General features: G+C 45.7%; 1 long non-coding RNA gene across 1 annotated transcript in view; it reads right to left on the reverse strand.

Moving 5' to 3' along the window:
• Nucleotides 1-13,510, reverse strand: part of LOC123286010 (uncharacterized) — a 32,775-nt gene that overhangs the window by 14,648 nt on the left and 4,617 nt on the right. The window contains exon 2 of the long non-coding RNA XR_006528164.2: nucleotides 10,487-10,597. This is a non-coding gene — a long non-coding RNA (uncharacterized lncRNA). The remainder of the gene's footprint in view (nucleotides 1-10,486; nucleotides 10,598-13,510) is intronic.

Here is a 13,510-nt window from a genome sequence, read left to right on the forward strand (position 1 = left end):
CTCCCACTTTCCATTAAATGAGACTATCAATTATTACAGAAATATTTCTCAACCTAAAGTCCTAAAGCCATTCACAGAGGGAGCAGACAAGTCAAGGGCAGCAAAAATGGCAATGCAAGTAGATTAGAAAGAAAGATCAGAGAGATCGCGAGATAATGGTGGTCTCAGAACTGAAGGGATAACAGAGAGCAAGCACTTGGCCCAACCTCTCAGCCCAGAGCAAGACTCCCCAGTACAGCAGCTGTGCCACGGGCAGCCCCCTCTGCTTGAAGACTTCTGTGGATGGGCAGACCACTACCCTCCCAGGATGCCCATTTGGGAGCAGTTCTCTGAGCCTTAAATAGGGTCCCATTGCACCCACATCTGCCTCCCATTACCTCCCATCACTGGGCCCTGGCTTGGCCGCTAGCAACACAAAATCCATCTCACCTTTCTCCTGCAGAACAGCTTTCAGATAGCTGGAAACAGCCACCTCATCCTAGCTAAGTCTTTATTTTTTTTTTCCCTCCAGACTAAACATCCTCTAAATCCTTAAATCAGCCCTTATATGTCATGACTCTCAGACCCTAAGCTATTCTTGCAACTTTCTCTGGAACAACAACAACCACCAAGGCCCCTCTTAAAATGCGATTCTCAGAACTGAGTACAGCACAGCGTCCCAGACACGGGTGGGCAAGCGCACAGCCACATCCCTCCTGCTGGATGCCACTCTAGCTTTCCCTGGCAACTGGATCACCCTGCTAATTCGGCCTTCTCTCACAACCAATATCTCCCAGCCTCTAAAGAATGCTAATACCTACCATTGGTATGGTGCTTTGCAGATTACAAAGTCCTCTCAGAAACGTGGTCTCATTTACTCCTCACAACAACCCAGTGAGGTTGATTAAAGATGAGGAACCTAAGGTTTTTCCAAGGCCACATAGCCAGGCCTCAAGCCCTGAGCCTGTGATTCCAAATCCATGCTCCTCCAAACACACCTGTGTTGTCTTTTCATTTGAATTTGTTAAGGCCAAAAAGGCTCCCTGGCTTCATTTGTTAGTGTTTATTCCAAATCTTTTTTTTTTTCTGTTCCATTTTGTCTTGTTAATTTCTGCCCATCCTTTAACCTGTCTAGATCTTTTTGACTCCTATTTTAGCCGCCTCTTCCATTAAAGGGAAAACACTGGCTCAGAGACAGAAGGTAACAGGCAATGTGGTGTGGGAAATGCATGTTGAATAGGGGGATCAGGAGATGGGTTCCAGGCCCCATCCACCTTGGCTGACTGTGTTACCCTAGGCAAGACCCTTAGCCTCTCAGAGCCTCATTTTCTGAGGAGGGGGCATCTGTGTAGATTGCCCAGCCAATTCCCAAGACCTTTCCCAGTTTTATGAATCGAATAGGAAGAAAAGACCTTATCATTAATCAGATGGTTCCTCTTCTCTTTTAATCTAATGAGATATTGAACATGAGACGTCACTCAAAATATTCCACACGACTTTCTTTTGCTAAAATAAAGAAAAGCAAATATGGCCATGGCAATAAGCAACATTTATTTCATCTGATTGCCAGCCCTGGTTTTGGGGGGAGGAGGGACAGAAAGGATTATAATGGCTATCTCTCAAGATGTAGGACCCAAAGACTAAGGAATCCTCAAGGGGGCTGAACAGGAACCTCTGCAGCTGTCACCTGACACTGTCTCCACATTACCAGGGGACCAAAGACCCCACAATAAAGAACCCCCTCTACAGTGGCCACTTAAATGATGTGGGAAGGGAGAGAAACTCCTACTTATTAAGCATCTCTGTGTGCCTTCCTAGGAAAGTCACATAATAAATGTTCTTGGATCATTGCACTAAGATAAGAAAAATCATCCCATCTTTTTATTCTTCTAGAGTGGAGCTATTCAATAGAAATATAATGTGAGCCACGTTTGTAAGCTTAAATTTTCTAGTAACCACATAAGAAGAGTAAAAAGGAACAAGTGAAATTAACTTTAACAAAATATGTTATTTAACTCAACATATCCCAAATATTATCATTTCAACAAGTAATCCATATAAAAACTATTAATGAGATACTTAACATTTTTCTTTGTACTAAGCCTTCAAAATCCAGTATTTGTTTTACAGTAACAACACTAGCCTGGGGTCAGCGGCTCCTGTATTGGACCAAGAAGCTCCTTCGTGGTGCTTCCCCTTCTTAGCACTTCTCGAACTACATTGCAACGGCCTGTTTCACTGTCTGCATCATAACTTCAGACTGGAGCTCTGAGAGGGCAGGGATTATGGCGTTAACTGGTACTTCCCCAGCTCCCAGCTCAGTGCTGGACATGGATATAATGGGCCCTTGATGAGCATTTGCCAAGGAAGCGAGGAAGGGAAGAATACAAGCTCGCACACCTGACCAGAACAGGGAGGAGCTTGGGTGTGAACCTATGTCTACCTGATGATGAGACACATCATCGCTTCACCATATCATGCTGCTGACAGGAAGCATTATGAAAAGAGCACGGTCTTTAGTGCCAAACAGACTTGGGTTCCACTTTCAGCTAGGTGATAGGAATGGAGAACTCAGCACAGATGTTGCTAGAGTGATTTTATGCCATTTCCTCATCTGTAAAAAGGGGATGGTAAGACCTACCTCCCAGGTAACTATGAAGATGGCACATATCTTGCAAACATTAGACTTTAACATAAATGTTAGTTTCCTTTCCTTGTCTAATAAAATGGAAATAACTCATTCTTATCTGGCCAAGGTTTAATCATGCAGTAGCTTTGACCCTATCTAGAGAGGCGAAAGTAATGAGAAGCGAATCAAAATTTGAGAAAGGGAGCCAGCTCCTACCATCTGCCTCCTTGTTTGTTCTTTAAAAAGCTCCACAAAATGCAGATCTAGCCAGTGCAGCCCGTGATCTGTGAGGGTGCGAGAGACGCACACTGCACTCTCTTTAGACCTTTGCCTCAGGGATTCTAGCATTTAAACCTCCTCTGCCCCAAGCCCAGTAGAACCCACCTTTGCTTTTCAAGAGCTCAGGAGGCTGGAAACTCTAAGAATCGTTCCTGGTGCAGCAGCCCAGGTGGAGAAGGGGCCCAGGTAATGCTCAGAGGTTCAGTCATGAGGCCTCGGTCCTAGCCAGAGTTTGATCCTCAAGGAAGGAAATGGCTCCTTTAACCCAAGGTCCTCACATGAGCTTAGGAAGGGGACAGCTGGGGGGTGCAAAACTGCCATTGTCTTGATCAGAGAGTATTTATCAAAATTAAACACTCCCTCCTCCCTTATTGCCTACCACTTACCCTCCCCTTGCACAAGCCCTCTAGACTTTTCTCATCTCCCTGCCTCTGCGGGCACAGCTCCTCTGCCTGCTGGGCCCACCTCCTCCCCTGTCGCCACCAGTCCCACTCTGCCCATCTTTACACCTTCACTTGCCAATAGGCCTTGTCTCTCAGTCCTACCCCCACCAGGCAGGACCAAAATATATGCATGCCACACACACACACACGCACACACAAATCCCACCACTCCTATTCTTACCCATCTTCCTTTGCCTAAGTCTTCCCTACCTCATTTCTGCCACCACTATGATCAGTACACACACACATACTCACAACATACGAACACACTCACCACCCTCGCACACATGCACATATATCAGCACCTCTACCACACACTCACATCCATGTTCACTATCATTTAGCACATACACTTACTCCCATACACATCTACACAGCACCACACACACATTCCATATACACATACCCTACACATATAGAGGCACATACACGCCATGACAGACTGTGCCACACATCTTCCACTAGGCCCCCCACCTTACATACACCCAACACGCAAACAGAATAATTCCCCACCTCAGAACATTTGATCTCCTGAGTTCTGAAGACTTATCTTTTTCACCTTGACTAGTCATTCGTATACAAACATCTCTTATCTCCCCTATTTGACTATGAGCCCCTTGAGGACAGAATCTGTTTCTCTTTTTATTTCAGTAACCTGTACAGTGCTTGGTTCATGATTGGGGCTCAATAATCATTTCTGAATGAATAAATGACTCAATCAATCAGTATGGGTCTAGAGGGTCTAAATGGAGGAGAACCGTAATCATGCAGGCCCTGAGCCAACCCAGCCCTGGGGGCTGGGGAGTGCCATCTTTGGCGGCTAGTCCTGCCCGATCCTGCTTTCCCCTGCCTTGGTTTCATTCCAAGGGAAATATTTGTTCTGTGAGCAAATAAAATGTGAATATGTTCTAATCTGTTGCAAAGATACACAGAGCTGCCTTCAGCCGATGCTTAGCTCTCTGAGGGCACTTCAAAGAACTGCGAAAATAAAATGTCTGTGGTGGGGGCAGGAAGAGTGTAACTCTTTCCTTCCCAGAGAGAAGGGCGAAGGAAGACCACATGACAAGTTTCCCCTTGAACATTTCCAAATGACCCCTCCCATGGGCCTGTCAGGATGCCAGACATGACAGGTGATCACAAGATTCTCCGTCCCATCGTTCTACAGATTCAGAAGTGCCAAACCTGTGATTTGAAAACACACTGACACACTTACACCAGAAACCTCTGCTTGATGTCCACAGTGAACTCATGGAGAAGTCTACTTCCCAGAAACGTGTGTGAGTGGAACAAACTTTGTCCGCCTCCCTGGCCCACTGAAGCTAGCCTTCTGCCCCCCTGCCCCTGCTCCCAAGCATCACATGTCACAGACCTTTATGCCTACATTTGAACAAATGTGCAGGATGGTTGGAGAAGTCAGGAAGACAAAAGTCACCAGTGGCAGAAAATTAGGAAGAGATCTTTGTATTTTGTTTGTTTCCTACTCCAGAATTCTTAGAAGTTCAGAACCTTCCATAATAAGCTGTCATCGGATACAGTTGTTTCCGAATATGGCCTCAGGTTTGATTGCAGGGTTCTGAAGCGTCTGACGAGGAATGCAATGTGCCAGTGTTCCCTTAGCCCAGCCCTGTCCCGACTGAGAGGCTGGGCAAAAAAACACAGCGTTGAACTCTCAGTTAGGAAAACCCCGTGCATGCAAATTAAACCATTTATTAAATACCTGAAGAGAGATCCCTTAAGATCTCCATAGTGAATTCTGAAAATATAACCCAGGACACCCCCTTTGTTTCCAAGTTCTGTGTGAGTCTTCTGGGCTGAGATCTCCTGAGGACAGGCACACCTATTTAGAATCCTGGGTCAAGAATAAGCCTCAGCCACTCCTGAGGGCACAGTCTTAGCTGCCATTTACTCACCCTTACTTGGTGTTTGAACCCTCTCAACAAACTGCAGATGAAAAACATTGACGTCATCATTACCTTATTTTGTAAGTGGGGAATCTGAGGCTCAGAGAGGCCAGGCAACTTGCCCAAGATAGCCTAGCTAGAGTCAGAATTCTGACTTGCTGACCTCAAAGCTTCCTCCCACGGGACTGCTTCACCAAGTGCTTCACCCACTGGCTTCTGCTTATTCCTACTTATTCAAATAGGAATTCAGTTATTCAAAGTAACTGCCATTCTCTATCTCATTAGATCCTCTATTTTTAAACACATGTAATGTAATTGAAAAGCCACACAATACTAACCCAATCAATTCAAAAGACTTTTTGAAAATCTCCATGTTTCCTTTGAAAATGAATTGTCTGTTAGATTCTCCCCCTGCAGTGTGGGATTGTAAGATCTTTCTGATGTGTTTCCAACACCCCTGTGCTCTGAGTGTTATCGCCTCTCCCAGGAGCCAGATGGATGCCTCTGGTGCAGCCTTTCCCTTGCCTGACAGCTGTCATTCACAATGGGAAGGAGGTGGTCAACCCTCACCTGAAACAGGCAACAAAGTCTGCTGTCAGTCTCCAAACAGATCTCCAACAGTCACACCTGTGCTGAAACACACACACACACACACACACACACACACACAAAGATGTACATGGTAGTGTTGTTTCTAACCTCAAAAAACTGGAAACAGCCTAATATCCAACAGCGAGAAACAATGAAGTACGTGATGTTAGAGCCGTAAGAAGACATATAGGCAAACCCTAGAAATGGAGTTTATGAAGAGCATTTAATGCCCTCGGGACATGCCTATGATACAATGCTAGGCAAAATGCAAAGTCATATGTTTAAAATATATCAACATTATGCAAAACAGCAAAGAAAAGAGACAAGGCAGAAAGATGTTTGAATGTGAACAGTATTCATTTCTAGAATTACAGAATTAGTTTATTTGTAATCATTTTTCCCTGTTTGTACACAATGGGTATATAATGATTTTATAATCTGAAATGCTTTTTAAACTTTTCAAAGATGAAACTCCCAGTTAGGGTGAATTAAGAAGACTAATAAAAAAATTAACAAAAACAATTTTGGAGAAACTGCAAAAAGTAAGACTATTAAATATCTGAAACTCTCTGATTAGAATTAGGCCATAAATTTAAAACTTTTTAAAGTATCATGATAGATGTGCTGGACTGCCAGTTGAAAGAACAATTTCTACTTCCGATCCGACTCCCTTACAAGTAATAATCTACCACGTCTTTGAAAATAACAAATGTAACAGCCTGCTGGATTCTGTTACTTGTCAACCGTGGACTTGGGCTCAAAAGGGCTTGAACTGACTCCACCATTCACGGTCAGGCTTGATGAACAGCTCTTGGAAGAAATCCCTGGTGTGTGGGGGCAAGGGAGGCAGGGGGACGAGCCAACAGGAGCCTCCTCCCCAGCCTGGTGTGAGCTTAGTCACTCACTCTGAAGGAATTCGGAACTCTGTTCTGCCTCCTGTACACAAGCGGGCAGAGGCAGAGAGCAGCAGCGGAAGCACGGGCAGGGTGATTCCAATCATTCTGAGGCCCTCAGAGTGGCAGTAGCCCAAAGACAGCCTTCCCTATTCTTCCTGTGCACCCAGTCCTGTTCATGTGTATTCTGGAATGTTCTGGCCCAGGACAAGGAGGCATCTAATGAACGCTTTTCTGATCCCCTGTCTGTTCATCCAGAATCTGCACTATTTTTCTCTTACCTCTCTGCTCTGATGTCCTTCAAGCAACCCTACACACCCATTAGATTTGTCTTCCCCGATTCTCCTTTCCACTTGTCATTCCCCTGCTCCAGAACTTACCTTGGCTCCCTCTTGCTCAAGGAATCAGATCCAAATTCCTCTGCTCTCCAATACACAGTCCAACTCCCTCCAAACTCACTTTCCTCTGCCCTAAACCTCCTCCCACTGCCCCAGCCTCCCCCCGCACCCCAGCATCCAGCCAGCCCTCTACGTCTGTCCTGCAAGCTTCACTTCAGTGGCCCTCCGAAGTTTCTCAAATTGGAAAGAAATTTCCTTCACTAAAATAGAATAATGGAGTCTTGTCCAAATTATGCTCAAAGATACAATTTTCTCAATGTTAAGTTTTCTCCCATCAACTGTTGTTAAACCTTTGGCACCAGCAGCTCTGCCTATCTCTAGTGAGAGCCCACAGATGGCAAAGTGAAAAAACAAGTCCCCGGTGCAAAATCCTGGAAAAGCCTCAGGCACAGCCCATCACATGTCTTCGCCAGCTTGTTTATTTCACAGACACGTGCTCATGGTTGTGGTTTTTATATGTACACATAAAATAAATTCCAATTTTCTACTAATGAAATTGTTCCTGGTTCACGTGGTAGAATTATATACCACATTATTTTGTAGTAGTCTTTTTAAAAAAATCTTAGTGGTCTATTAAGAAAATTATGATTGCCATGAGCCAGGACACCTGGGTGACTTTGCAAACCCTCAGACACATGACATCTCTCTTCCCCCAACACATCACACACTCACACCCATTTGTGCCTTTCTCATGCTGTTCTGCCTGTGATCTCCACAGCCCCTTCTCGGCCAAAGAAAACCTCCACAACCTACAAGGTCCCATTCGAATAGCACATCCTCCATGAAGGCTTTCTGCCCTGTCTCCTAAGATCCGACATAACGACTTTGGTTCCTCCAGAAATCAATGAAGAAGAAACACTAGACTTCAGAGAAAAGCAGTTAAGAAGAAAATACTAAGCGAAATCTACAAGGGAGGAAATAACGCGTTGGGAACTCTTTAATTTATCCTGGGGAATACTGAACAGGTCAGTAGGTTAGCACCTAGTGCCTGAATTCACACAGAGAAGAGGGGAGGGAACAAGATATGTTATGTTTCTACTCTATGCCAGACACTCTGCTATATGCTTTTCAAATATTCTATTTATTCCTCCTCTGAAACCTCAAGGTTTGCATTATTATCTCTATTTTACAAACGATAAAACTGAGGCTCAGAGAGATTGAATTTGTTCAAATTCACCCACTTAGCAAGTGGCAGGGCCATGATGGAAACCCAGGTCCACTGCCCACACCTACCATGCCCTGGACATCTTTACACACACTCTCAGTGAATAGTCAAACAACTCTGTGAGGCAGGAGTTATTATTCCCATTTTTCAGATAGGAGACTGACGTGCAGAGAAGTGAAATGCTGCACCAACAGTGACATAGTTAGTAGTGATGGAGTTGACATACGAAAGGGGACTTTGGCTCCACGTTCACCCTCTGTTCACCACACAAGGGAGCACAGGTCTAAGTTAGCAGCTGTTAGAGAAGGCAGTGAATCTGGAAAGCAGAGGGAAGTAGTTTAACCCACTGAAGATCTTTGAATAAATAAAGAGCTTCTTCCAGACATGAGTCTATAGAGCTATTATCATATTACCATATGGATTACCTCGTTACCATTTACATTTACAAGGTGTACGCATAGTTGTAAATGAACGCTACCCGCATTCCAGTCAGGAATGTGTGGGTTGGAAAGGGTAAATCACGGATCTTGTAATGAAAAATTACTTCTTGTCATTGAAGGCAATTTAACACATAGGGAGGAAGAGGAAGACCATATTTAGCTTTTCTATTCTGCTGTGGCCGAGACAACCCTGTCAGAACAGGCCCTGAGGTCAGTTGCCAGGTTCCTGATGAACATTCCAAAGTGGGAAGGTCCAGATGAAACCCAGATAAATATACAAAGCAATTAATTAACTCACGGAGAAAGGAGGAAAAGTGAGGAAAGATTTCAAAGGGGGTTCAAGTCAAAGGGCATATAAAATGCTCCCAACCAGAATGCTACCTAGTGGGAAAAAATTCCTCAATGGTCTGGCCAAAATGTTGATCTTTCTTGGCTGCCTAAAGGGGACCTTCTGGTGGACTGGGGTCTATCCCAGGGAGCTGGCCACATTTAGGAGGACCAGGCAGGCCAGAGGAGTAACGGAAAGCGGCTCTTCCAACCTGTTCAAGATTGCCAGCCCAATAGATAAGGGGGCACCTGTCGGGGAGGATCTGGGTTGAATGAGTCAGTGAGAAGGCTGGTCCCCTCCTTCTAAAAACAGGGCTGGATTTCTGAAGTGGAAGTGGGAGATTTGGGCATTTTGGAGCAGTGTGAACTCCTCTGGGTTGCTAAGGGCTGAGGCAACACTGTAGGGACCCACCAAGCTCCATGCGAAATCTGATTGAAATGAAACTCAATGTCCTAGGACCCAGGTATTGCTGCTAAGGAAATGAAGCACTCCCCTCAGCTCACACCATGAGCTCTTGCAGAGGCCAGGTTACCAGCTCCTCATTCCTCTCCCACCATGTGGGTAGGCAGATGCTGGGCATGCATAAAAACAAATCCATGAAGAGAAGGTAACCCAGCCACCCCTTTCTACTGCACTGCTTTGCTGTACAGTAGAAATCACCTGTTGCTCATTCGCATATTCACGCATCCTTTGGTGACCAAGTGCTGTGTTTGGGGCTGGGTAATTTAGATGAGCACCCAAGAGGGCCCCTATTACGGGAGTTCGTCCTGTGGGCAACACAGACCCATGAACGATGTGATATAGGCTTTAAACAAGGGCATCACAGAGGATGTCATGTTAAAAGCAGTCTTTGGCTATGGGTTGATTGTTTTTAAGCACCTATGAGACGTATCCCATAATTCCAAAATGGGAATGACTACCCCTCTAATGAATGTATGAGACCCCAGACATCCTGTCCCCACAATATCCATTCTAGCCCCTCCCCGTCATGTCTCCTCCAGGCCCTAACATTCTACAGTTTGGCCACACATGAGCAATTGCCAGTCCCTGGACATGCCAGTTATGGCCACGCCTCCGTGTTTGTGAGAGCCATTCCCTCGGCCCAGCAGGCCCTTCCCTCCTTGCTCTGCCCAGCACAGTTCTAGTAAGTAAGCATTCAAGGGCTGGCCCATGTGTCAACCCTCTCTGGTGCCGTCCTTGCCCCTAACAGGAAGTACTCATTGCTCCTTCATTTGTCCTCCCAGAACCCATTTACAGGCCTCTATTGCAACACCTGTAAACGTTCTACAATAGCTTCTTGTTCCTGTGACTTTCACCCACCTCCCACCAGACTGGGAGCTCTTCTCGGATAAGCCCCATGCCGAGGACACCAGCCACTCGACAAGTGTTTATGGAAGTGGAAATGAAATTTACTGCTGTGTAAACTCTTGTGTGTCTTACCTTAATAAGGGCCTATTAAAAGTGATAGCCCAGCCTCATCTGACAGGAGGGAAGGGCCATCCATCTTCCATGGCCTGACACTCATCCACTTGTTGCTGGACCTCTACAGTGCTATGGGGAGAAAGCAGGGCAGAAATACAGTGTAGTAAAATCCAATTTGTGGGTTTTTTTTAAAGCTATAATGCATATATAGATATCATTGTCTAGACAATAGAAAATATTTATAATAATACACAAGAAACTGTTAATAGTGCATGATTCTGGGGAATGGGTACAGGTCAGGAGGTGATGTGGAGGCTTTTATTTTCCATTCTACACCTCTCTGTGATGTTGAGATTTTTGTAATGGATGTCTGTCACTTTTCAAAGAAATAAGACATTAAAATGAATCCTGTGACTACATCTTAGATGAATGAATTAAAATTAGCTTAATGTTTACCAAAAGACTTATAAATACTAGAGTCTCACTAGAATGTTCATAGTAGTGTCATTAGTAATATCAAAAACTAGAAACTGCCCAAATGTCCATTAATAGTAAAACGGATAAATCAGTTGTAAGATATTCCTACAACGGAACACTATGCAGCGAGGAGAATGAACTGACACAACTACACACTACAAAATGGACAACTCTTCCAGACACGATGTTGAAGAAAAAAAGCCAGACACAAAAGAGTATGTACTATATGAATCCATTTACATAAAATACAAAAACAGGCAATATTGACCTATGATGTTAGAAGCCAGGATGGTGGCTAGTCCCGTGAGGAGGGGGAAGAGGATGTTAGTGGCTAGAAGGGAGCCCGAGGGGGTCTCTTGGGAGGAGGAAGGTGCTGATAATGTTCTGTTTTGTAATCTGGGCACTGGATGCACACAAGTGCTTGCTTCGTGAAAATTCATCAAGGTCCACGCTTGTGATTTGTGTACTTTCCTGTATGTATGTTATACTTCAACAAAAAGTAAACAAGAACACAAAATAGGCCACAACTGAGACGCCTGAGCATTCCCTGACTTCAGGCTGATAATCCCTCTTAAGAATCAGATGCTGACCTTCCAGCCTGTGAGATATCCAGCCATGGGAGAGCCACCAAACTGGGGTCCCTAATGGTGTTCTAAGCCCCTGTATCCTGCCCTGAAGAGGAACAGACAGAGGACCTGAGCACCTCCACGGTGCAGAGATGTCAGGGCTTTCCTGGGATGGGACGCTGTTCTTATATTTTGCATTTTTAGCCATGTAGTTTGGCTTCGTAATGGGCGAGAATTCAGAGAAGGGAGAGGAACAGAGATGAGGAGAAGTTTCCAGGTGGGCTCTGGGTTAAATGGGAGCTGATTTACCCCCCCAGAGGTAAGGGGCAGGCAACAGACTATTAGCAAGAATCATGGTGGGGTAGAGGCAGAAAAGGACTTCTGCTTGTTTTTAAATAGTCTGATCGGTTGGCTTCAAGTGGCAATGGGTGGGAAGACTGCCTGCGGTTGAAAGCACAGGCTGGACACCCCATCTGAAGCCACAGGATGGAATCCACTGATGGAGTAGTCTACCTGGGGCTCTATTACCAGTTGGCCAAAGTTGATCTTCCCTTCGTCCAACTCAAAATCAATACAGCCCCCTCCACAGACCTGACAGAGCTGAAGCAGGGTGGGGGTGGGCAATTACAAACCAAGCCAAGAGCTGAACAAACCGCCCTCCTTACCACCCGCTCTCCAGCTGCCACGCTGAAGCAGGCCCTTTATGAGAGAATCCACCTTCCCGCCCTGCAGCCCCTTAGTGTGCTCTTCCAGCGGGGCTGTGGGGCAACACCAACGTGAGGCCTTCACAACTTCAGATGGGCAACTTCTGAGTTAGGCTGCTCCTCAGACTTTGGGGGCTAAAGTCTGAGAATGTTGCAGCAAGGGTTAACCCCCGGCCATATGAAACTCTCCACTAAGGGCATAAAAGGAAGCAAAAAGAGGACTCTGAACGGTCAAAATAGATTTTGCCAAGTCTACACATTCAAGTTCATCCACTTCCTCATCGAAGGGGGCCCTTTAGCTCTCAGTCAGAACCCACGGACTCCTTCCCTAAGCCCATTTCAAACTCACTAGGCTTGCTGGTTTCCAAGCCCGTGGCAGATCAGGAGCAGAAAATGACAGTGGACATAGATGCTGCTGGAGAAGCATGTTCTCAACATATTGAGAAGTTCTGATTGACAACCTAACATGGAGAAGGAGCAAGAAAACGCTAAAGATCAGACACAGGATCCCCAAAAAGCCCAGCTACCTGAGGTGTCTTCATTTGGGGACAGGCAGTCTTTGTGGGCCTTAGAGGTAGAATAGGATGCTGGCATGTGACTGGCTCAAGAAATAGGCAGCTCTGTCCTGCACAGCCAGGCCCAAGGGCCCAGGAGGCTCGGGAGAGTCTATAGCGTCACCAAGGCGCAGTGAAGATCCTGCTGTGGAGCTGGGCTCCTTTCCGAGGGCAATGGAAAGCCATGGGACGTTTCCAAAGATGTTTGCCCTATTGGTTTTTTAAAGTTTGGTGTTTAGGGGCCGGCCCCGTGGCCGAGTGTTTAAGTTCGCGCACTCCACTTTGGCAGCCCAGGGTTTCACCAGTTCGAATCCTGGGTGCAGACATGGCACCTCTCGTCAGGCCAGGATGAGGTGGCCTCCCAAAAGCCACAACTAGAAGGACCCACAACTAAAATTACACAACTATGTACCAGGGGGCTTTGGGGAGAAAAAGGAAAAATAAAATCCTTCAAAAAAGTTTGGGGTTTAAGTAAGAAATATCTCAGCCTTCAGGAACCTATGACATGTGCCCCCAGGTTTTCTTGACAATGCATGTTTTATACAATCAAAGAGTTGAGAGGAAAAGGAGGCAGGAGAGAGGACGTCCTCAAGCTCAGGAAATGAGCCAGGAAAGGAATAAGCCCCACTAGGCCAGGGGGTCAGAGGGTCAAGAAATGCATTCGGTGGGAGGCCTGGCTTGCTCCTTCCTAACTTTGAAAGCTCAGGCCTATTTTTTAACCTCTCACTTTGACTCTCAGTT

This window comes from Equus asinus, chromosome 5 (genome assembly GCF_041296235.1).
Source record: "Equus asinus isolate D_3611 breed Donkey chromosome 5, EquAss-T2T_v2, whole genome shotgun sequence".
Classification (NCBI taxonomy): Eukaryota; Metazoa; Chordata; class Mammalia; order Perissodactyla; family Equidae; genus Equus; species Equus asinus.